We start from the raw sequence: 10,582 nt of genomic DNA, 5'->3' as shown, positions 1-10,582 counted from the left end.
ACCAGTGGAAATTACTGTAATATGGAAAGCAGCAACGTAGCTTCTCAAGGCGAGAATGCTCGTTTGTCTGGCTCATATATGAGGGAACATAGCATTCCTAGTTCATGTAACGAGGGTGTCAGTAGGGTATATTCCTCAGAAAGGAATTGGCATACTGGCGGCTCGTCGAGTGTTTCATACAAGAACACTCAGGTAGATACATGTAGTCTAAATAGAGAGACGGGTGACAGAGGTTTCTACTCATATGAAGACCGTCTTGTCGGCGACTCTCAAGGTTATCCCTGTACGAATTACAGGATGAATAGTCCTACAGTAACAGATTCCGAGAATAAATATACGCATAGAACTCGTGTTCATTTTGAAGATCAAGGTCCCTTAGAGTTCAATGAACCAGGTGGTTTGTTTAATGAATTTTCAAGAACCCCGCAACAATCCCCGCAGTCTAATTCATTAGAGGGAAGAAACAAAAAGCCCGTGAATTACGACGGCAAAACTTCATGGTCTGACTATTTGATTCAGTTTGAGATGCGGCGGGACTACACACAGCTTGTAAAATTTTCTTAGCTCCCGGTTCGAGCCCCGGAACCAGAGCGAGTTATACCGCGCAAAGATGAAAAATATAATGAGAAAACGTAATGAAAAATTAGAGGATTTAGCCCACGATATTAAGTCCTTAGCTAGGTATGCTTACCCCAATGTTACTTCAGAAACTAGAGAACAATTAGTTAACGATTGTTTTATAGATTCCTTAAGCGATGCCGAACTTGAATGGGCCGTATATCAAGGCAAACCCATTTCACTTCAACAAGCTGTTACATTAGCACTCGAATTCGAGGCATTTCAGAACGGACGCAAACAGCGGTCCAATTTAAAAGTTAACAGAGCCATGAACGTTGTTCAAAACACTGAAAATTTCGGACTTCAATCCCAGAAGTCAGTAGTAGACCCTTTATGTCGGGAGATACAGTCTTCCCCAAATAGTAAGCGCACGTATAATAATGGTGATAGGCAGCCTAAAAAGAAAGGCGCCTGTTATTACCGTGGTTTAAACGGACACTGGAAGTCGGAGTGTAGAAAGAGACAGAGAGATCAGAATGCCCTAGCCCAAAAACAGACAAACCAATCCAGAAACGACAATCATAATTTAAACGCCCAGTAGCTGACACTACGGGTCAAGTGCCAGCTAGGATTATCCCTCAAATTAACCCCCAAATGACCCCAAACGTTCCCCATAGCCCCCCCCCCCCCTTGTAAGAAATCAGATGCATTGTTTATCAAAGCCACGATTTTAGGAGTGGAATTAGAATGCCTTGTAGACACAGGTTCTACATCTACGATTATGCATTCTGGGAAATATTTTGATATACCAGATGCTTTACGTCCTAAGCTTGAACCTTCTTCTAGTACCCTACGTATGGCTGATGGCAGCCTTGTTAAACCATTGGGATGTGCAATCTTTCCCCTTATCATTGAAGGGTATGAATATGAGCAACCCATTATTGTTGCTAGTATTGATGAACCATTAGTGCTTGGATTTGATTTTCTGGCTCACTACAAGTGTACAATAGATGCAGCCAGTAACAGTTTACATATTGGTCAAATACCTGTGGCCAGGAATCAAAGGTCAATAAGTATGTCCTCTTGTAGAATCAGAGTAAGTGAAGACACAGTACTACCCCCTTCTAGTGAAACAGTAATTAAGGGACGGGTGGAAGGAAACAGTTATTTAACAGAGGGAATAATTGAGCCCTATAGCGAAAAGCTGACTCAGAGCGGTGTTGTTGTAGCTCGAGCACTTGTAAACCTTACAGATGGTTTTGTACCCATGCGAATTGGAAATTTTACAAGTGAAACCATTACTGTTTTCAAAGATACTGTCGCTGCAGTGTGTGACGAAGCTTCACAAATTGAGACAGATAACCCCATAGAGTTGCAAAAAGTTTATCAAATAAATCAAGTTGAGTCACAAGCAATTCCTGAGCATTTAGCCATCTTGTATGAAACCTCATGCAACTTGTTGAATGAAGAACACAAATTATCTCTCAAGAATTTGCTACTGAAGCATCAGAATATATTTGCAAAATCTAAAGGTGACCTAGGCGTCACAGATATTATCAAGCATCAAATCAACACTGGCGATGCAGTTCCTATAAAAAAAAAGCAGCTCGCAGGCTCCCCATTACAAAACGTCAAGTTGTTAAGGACGAAGTAGACAAAATGATTAAGAGTGGTGTTGTTGAACCGTCTACCAGTCCTTGGGCATCCCCTGTAGTACTCTGTACCAAGAAAGACGGTTCTGTAAGATTTTGTATAGACTATCGCCGTCTCAATTCAGTTACTCATAAGGACTCTTACCCCTTGCCCCGTATTGATGATTCTCTTGACGCCCTTCGAGGTTCTAAGTGGTTTTCTACATTTGATCTACAAAGTGGATTGTGGCAGGTTCAAATGAATAATAGTGATGCTGAGAAAACTGCTTTTGTTACAAATGGTGGCCTTTATCAGTTCCGTGTAATGCCTTTTGGACTTTGTAACGCCCCTGCGACCTTTCAACGACTAATGGAATGTGTCCTAAGTGGCCTGAATTTTGAAATTTGTTTGTTGTGCATAGATTTATTATTGTCTATTCAGATAGTTCTGAACATCACTTAGTATGGAACGCCTGGACTGTCTTATCATGGCAAAAATAAATTTGTTATGTGCTTATATTATTATGTAGCGTGCTTTAATCGTTATGTGATGTCCTTGTATCATTATGTGGTGTGCTTTTATCATTATGTGGTGTACTCCTTCTATTATGTGATGTGCATTCATTATTATGGCGTGTGCATTTGGTATTATGTGATGTGCATTTGGCATTATGTGATGTGAATTTGACAGTATGTGATGTGCATTCATCCTTATGTGATGTGCAGTTTTCATTATGGCATGTGCATATATCATTATGGCATGTGCTTTTCTAAGTATGTGATGTGGTTCCGTCTTTACCGAATGTACTTTTAAAGATCATTATGCGATATGCTTTTTTCTTTACGCGATGTACTTTTTTATTCATTACGTCATGTACAAACATCCTTTTGTTATGTACAAACATCATTATGTGGTGTGCAAACTTCGTTATGATGATGTGATGACGTCACACTATCCGGGTCATTTGGAAAAATGGACGACATTAAACTAATTTTAAAAAACATTGATCTCCCAAATTTAGCAAATAACTTTGCGGAGGCAAATGTAAACAACGTTGATATTTGCAAAAGTTTAAGCGATGTAGATCTATCGAGGCTTGGAATCGCCACGATCGGCGATAGGATACGTTTTAGGGAAGAGCTTAGACGCAGTAAGTATGCTCAGGTGCTCGTGTCTAGAAGACGAATTAATTTGATTTAAAGTTATAATTAATTAATGAAGTTTGAAGCATACATATTAACCTATAGATTAATGTTTACCAATTGCTTGACCAAAAACCTTGCGGGTTTTCACACATTTTATTGTAGAAAATGTTTTGAGAAATAGAAAGTGGATTGAGTTGTTTCCCTTTGCTGGACAAACGAAAAGGTCAAAGGGGGGGGGGGGGCAATCTTTCCGATTATTTCCCTTCTTTGTGCTACCAAATATTTTGGCGTCCTTTGAAATTTTTAAATCTATTTTATTCCTCTAAATTACAAGTCTACATTTAGAAACCCATGCCCCACCCCACCCCCAAAGATGGACATAACTTTTGTAATATGGGTCTTGCCCTGCTACAGCTTGGGTTTTTCGGATGGGAGGTTGACTTGCACACGATGAGGAAGAAAAAATTCATACATGACTGTGCCCTGGTTTATTTCAATAACTATTTAATTAAAATTAAGCTGTTTTACAGGCATATAGCATTGTTTTGGAAAGGGGGGGGGGGGCAGACTCATCCAAAAAATCTTGACAAGCAAAGTATACCTTAACTTTAATTTCACTGTTTATTTCCTTATTTTCAATTCAATTTTTTACATGGTCCCATAAAAAGGGGGGGGGGGGCAACTCTATATTAATTCATTTTTTTGTATGTAAATTTCAGAAAAACCAAAGTGGCACCCCCCCTCCCGATGCTACGTACCTGGTTTTTACAATACTCACAGACTTGAAATTAATATATTCTTTTAACCAAACTGAAGAATGACTTGGCAAAAAACGATCACACCGGAAATCAACCTTTCTATCAAATTGAAAGTATAAATGGCATTGGATTAAAAATCATTTAAATTCGCGATAATTGACACTAAACAACAACAAAGAAGTTTAATTTCATTTACACAACTATGGCAGACTGCATGTCACAGTAGTATGTACAATTTAGATAATTTTATTTTAATACAGACCTATTCAATTTACCTGTATTTTGAGATGGCCCATAAAAAGAACCAGATGATAGATTTTCTTAAAATTTCACAAATTTAGAAGAGTGGGTATATTTTACTTTTGGTTAAAAATAAAGGGTTTTGCTCTTGTAGTTTTTACAAACATAGGTTTAAATATATTGTTTCAACTGTGTTTAATCTTAATAAAACTATTATAGTACGTGTGATTTAAAGTTTTAAACAATAAATATAAGCATTACCGGTACATATTGATTGTTCTGTATACAAAGCGATTTTAAATTGATCATTGAGATACATGTATGTCATTTATGTGAAAAATTCAACATGTTACCACTCATGCATCTGATCTGCATGGGGTTAAGGTCACTTCATCATCAATGGGACGGCGGGGGGTTGGGGTTCCAATCCCTACATGTGGTTAATATACACATGTAATAAAAAGTATCTCAATTGTTTTGTACAACAATGTTTCACTTTTTACAGTATCACTTCCATCTCAGAACAATCAGCATAACCAGCATGAAATACGAGCTTTATTCAGACCAGTGAGGGGTACATCTACATCAGGAAGAATTAAAAAGCAGAAGAAAAGAAGAACATGGACCTGTGAATTTATTTGTCTGAGTGAAACAGATGCGATGAAAGTCCCAACAAGAGAGGAAAAACTTGCACTAGTTAAAGCGGGACTTGGCTCCAAAAAGATCCAATTTAATGCAGATGATACAGAGGAGCTATTTCAGCAGAAATTGATTGGTGAGGATGGGTTCAGTAAGCTGAGTGACTGTGGTGGGTTTGAAATAATGAGATGTATAAGTAATTGTAGAAACCTAGAAGTTATTTCTTGTAGAAGAACCCCAGAAGTTATGAAGTCCTTTGTGGGATGTCAAAGTAAACTTTACATCAGACCCATACAACGTGCATTGTCTCTTGAGGCCGACAATTCTTTGTTAACAGAAGCTTCTGCTACCATTACAGAAAAATGTTGTCACTGTGAACAAATAATACCAATAGATGAACTCAGAGACCATGTTTACACTTGTGTGCGAGAAAAGGAACTCTGTTCAGATCAGATTATGAATATTGTGATAGAGTGCTCCTCGCCCCATGAATCTCAATATTATTCAGATGATCTCCCTGATCCTGAATTTGACATTTATAATGCTGCCCTTAATTACAGCTACAAATAATACTGATCAATTAACTAATTCTGCAATCCCAGTACCTAGATCCAATGAGACAGTACCAGTTTTAGAGCCACCAGTTATTCCATCCAGTTCAATTGCATCAACAGCAGAAAACTCAGCGGAAACGTCGAGAACGGAAGCTAGGACAGAATCATACATACAGGAACCTAATGCAGACTTGGTGGGATCAACAGGAAATTCGGATTCATGGAAATATGAAACTATTTCAAATATAATTAAATTTTGCTCAGAAAAAAAGATTGAGGATCCTATTGAAATTTTGAAAATTGCGCAAGATAAAATTATTAAAGGCAGAAAACTGGAACTAGAATCTGAAAGTGGAACAATAGAAGGAGCGACCAATTTTATTTTGGTGGACAGAGAGAACCTGTTAGAGACAGCATTTGTTGAAATAAAAGAGATTGTTGATCTCAGAAATACATTGGAAGTCCAATTTTATGAAGAAGTAAGATAATTATTATTTTGTTACTGGGGATTTTAATGACTCTTCTATCTCTATTTAATATTTCACAATAATGTTACCTATGCTTATTTGAATGTTTTCAAATCCCCTTTACACTGTGCATGATTTTAATAAATGTCTAGATGCAATTTTACAAATAGATGTACTTATAGCTTACAAAACTTATGGTCCCAACTGTAAAATATTAATATACTTCATAGAAAATAGAAATCCTTCATATGATATGTAAAATTAACATTATTCTAGAATTTAGGTACATTCGTACCGTTTTACCAGTTTTACAGTAGTGTACAATTAAGCATAGATGTATAAAAAAAACCACATGCATATATATCTTGTTTACAGAATGCTGTTGACCTTGGTGGGCCTCGCAGAGAATTTTTTACATTGGTATTGAGGCAGATACAAGAACATTACTTTGATCCTGTTCGGGAATACTCAGACAATTATGAAATAGTTGGAAAGATATTGGGTAAGAGATTACATGTGTTGACGAAAGTGAGGGGTATGTATGATAGCAGACAAAAATTTCTGAATTTGTGCATAGAAAAAGCATATACTGAATTATTTTTGCCCCATGTTTATTTTTGTCCTTCTTTACATATACTTGCATTCAGTTTCGCCCGTTTTGAATTCACCTAAGAACAGTTAACATTGTTATTTGAAGGAGATACATGTATATAAAATAAAGTTGAGACATTTGAATTGCCCATGCAGTCTTAATTTTACTTTTTACATGGGCGAAAGAGGCAAAAGTACTAAACAGGGGCAAATTTTTTCCCTATATCATATGAAGTATACATGTATATATATATTTTTTTATATATATTTAACAATAGTGAATTGTTTTGAACTTGTAATCAGCTTGACAGTCGATTGGAAATGTGAAAAGATGTATGTTTGCATTTTTTCAAGCTTTAAGTATGCTCCAAAGTGGACCTTTGCCAAGAGTGCTATCAGCCAGTTTTGTTGAGGAGGTGTTTAACAATTCTTCACCAAGGGCATTTGTGCATGATTTACGAAGAGGACTGGATGCATTATGTTTATATGAGGTAACATTGATTGACAATCAAAACCACTCGTCCCTAATGATATAATCTCATTGTGTTTACCAGTAAGGCCTAAGAAAAAAAATTGTTTGTTTCCGCTTTCCCGACAGACCCTAGCTTTTACCCCCGGACTCAAAACTTTTTTGAAGGATTTTTGATGGAAAATCGTTTATTTTCGTTTTTATCCGATTTGGAAAAAAATTACTCAAAATTTTGGTCACAAAAACGCTTGAAGCAGTTACTCTTCTCAAATCAGTGTAACTCAAACATTTTGTTTCAAAATGGCTGTATGTTTCCATATGTGTTGTAGATTTTAATAATGCTCTCATCGTCGGCAAATATCATTTTTGTGTTTTCTTAAGACCAGCTTAATAGTCAAAAATGATATTAAAAGTATTTCTCATTTTATACCATTCAGCAGTGTCAGTGTATCTAACCGGCATTTATGGATACTCTAATATTAAAGGAAAAAAAAAATTGAAAAAATAAAAAAAAATTCCGACTGACCGACCCTACTTTTTTTCAGCATGAAAGAGGAAACAAACTATTTTTTTTTGTTAGGCCTAACTGTAATTTTGGCAGTTATAAATGAATAACGAAAGAGCTGTGCTTAATGAGGAAACGATACTAGATGTATTAATTTTAGTGAAAGATGATAATAATTTATTGTTTGTTAGGATTTCATCAACATATGATTTTATGGACCTTTATTCCAAAATATAGCCAAATGTCTCCTGGTCCACACACACACACACACACACACACATTATCTTTTTGCCTATAAACTTAGAAAGAAAATAAAATTCCATATATTTATACCCCCGCTCCATAGGAGAAGGGGGTATACTGTTTTACCCTTGTGTGTCTGTCTGTCCTTCTGTCTGTCCGTCCATAACAAAACTTACTGTCGCATTTATCTCAGCAACTATTTATCGCAGATCTATGCCAACTTTCTGTAAAATGTCGACTTTGCTTATTTTGCATATTCACATCAGAGCGGGGTATCACTAGTGAGCATTGGCTCACAGATATCTTGTTTAAATTAAAATGTGAATACTGTTTAATACCTGGTACTTTTTTACATCTTTTTAAAGAGCTCTTCTTCTAAAGGACAATATTTTTCACTCGAAAATGGCCACAGCTCAAGATCTCATAAAAGTTAAAATTATATATACATGTATTAGTAACTAGTGTTTTTTAAGGGTCCTCCACACCCTTGGGAAAAGTTCTGCACAGATTGACTGAACTCCTAAATTACTTAAAAATATAGATTTCTAGCATGTGTTTGACTCAAAAATGACAGAAAGCCATTTTAATTTTGGGAGAAAAACCAACTTTAAAAATTTATCACTAAATTTCAGTAAATTCATGGAAAAATTTTCCTACAGTATTCAAACACAAAACATGCAGTAGTTTGCAGCTGCAACCATTGTGCTATAGAGATGGATAACAAAATTGGCAATTATATAACACAGTTTCACAAAGGGTCAAATTCGCATTTTGTGGTGTCCTGTCATAAAAAGTAGAAGCCACGGGTAGCGAGGATTCTTAAAGCTGAACACCGCTTGTAAAACTTAAAGCTGAACACCGCTCGTAAAAAGGCACTGTTTGCCATATTTTTCCATCATCACCGCTTCCCTACAACCCCTATATGAGCTGCACACCTCTTAACAGTTTTTAGAAATTTCACTGTAGAAGTCTCACCTGTGCTGTGTTAATCGGTCGTGGTGAAATTTTACACACTTTTTTAAAGCCAAGAGAATACCAGCATCAAATAAACAGGTCAATGCATTATTGCAAACAGAATACGCATATAAAATGAGAAGAAATTGCATAAAACCCAAAGACCATGAAATGAATACTACACGTCGGCCACAAGTTTCAGGTTTGCAATCGGCTATAACAAAATTGAAGAGTTTATATACCTGTGTGAAAGTGCCTGTTCATGAGCAGTGTTCAGCATTAAGAAGTATTTGCTATTTTGAATGGTCAGTTTGTCATTACACTTCCACTTGTTTTTAACAGCTGGCTTGTCATCTTCCAACATTTATCCATCTTTTTACACCTCGGGATCGACAGAAAATTACATTAAAGCTGCTTACAAGCACAATTAAACCACAGTTTTCTCCAGAAGGAAGTAATAGAAGACAAAAAGAAAGCAAAATTTATGCAAAATATGTGAAATATTTGAGAGAGGCTGCAAGTAAGTACAAATACAAGATATTTGATGTACCGTAGGAGTACATGTATTACTGGTACATGTATATTGTATAGGGGGAAATATTTGCCCTTGTTTGATTTACTACCGGTGTTTGCACTCATTTACAGTGAACTACATGGAAGCGTTTAATAGGTGTTAACTCCAGAACTTCTAACTTTTCTTATTTACCCATTAAACACATTCTCTCTCTCTCTCTCTCTCTCCTTCTCTCTCTCTCAACTCCGCCTTCTACGATCCGATTGGACAAGGGTCAGTCAAAACATTATGTTGAAACTTTTTTGGAGTTACCGCCTATTAAGCGTTTCTACGTAGTTCGCTATACAGTCAGAATGTTAAAAACAAGCAACTGTTTGCAGTTAATATACATGTATTAGTAAAACCATGAATATAACATATATATACATGTCGCTCTCGAGCGCTAGCAACTTTTACTGGAATACGCATGCTCGACTTCAAGGTAGGGCATTGTGGGAATACTACTGTAGATAAACTGTACCATGTCAATTTCGTTTTTATCATCTACATATGTTCTGAAATTTTGTATTTTGATGTAAATGCCAAAAAGTAACAGTATCTTAGGTCTTATAATACATTAAACAATTTTTTAAAAAAAACAGCTTTTTTTAACAACCTTCAATCTTGGAAAACAACATCGGATATTTTTTCCGAGCTTGTCTGAAAGGCCTGAGAATATACGATTGCTCCAAAACAGTACCAGTGGTTCTACTGATCCCGTATTTTTTTTTATCAGAAAATTGGAAGTATTTTCAGTAAATACAGAATGATTAAAGCACAGTTAATGAGTTATCCCATTGCCGATGTCAAACCCACTCTAAATTCACCACCCCACCCAAAACACAACTACAGTGCATTCCTACTAATATTTAATCGATTCAAAAAATTAAACCAATGGTTTAGAAGTCTTCTTTTGTGTTTTATTATGGCTACAGCACTAGCTTACCAATCTTTTTAAAAGACAAGCTTGTGATCTCTTTAATGTTGAACTTCAACTGCCTTTAAGGTAAGTTATTAGGTCCCAGGTCTGTAGGCACCCTACAGTGATCACTTCGCCCTTCCATCCATCAGAGATCTCTTGTTGGGAGCATATCATCTCTCCCCTTGGCCAAATCTTACTTATACTTCATCCACAGAAAGCCTTTGGGTAGAGGATGTGCAATTACCTTAAACCATGTTTCTAGGTCTAAGGTTAAGGTCATGGCAGAATTATATGCAAAAAAGCTGAAACTTGTATGGAAGCATCATCATGTACCCAAGTGTAGATTCAAGTT

Source organism: Magallana gigas, chromosome 5 (assembly GCF_963853765.1).
Source record: "Magallana gigas chromosome 5, xbMagGiga1.1, whole genome shotgun sequence".
Classification (NCBI taxonomy): Eukaryota; Metazoa; Mollusca; class Bivalvia; order Ostreida; family Ostreidae; genus Magallana; species Magallana gigas.
Note: the sequence above shows the minus strand (reverse complement) of the source record.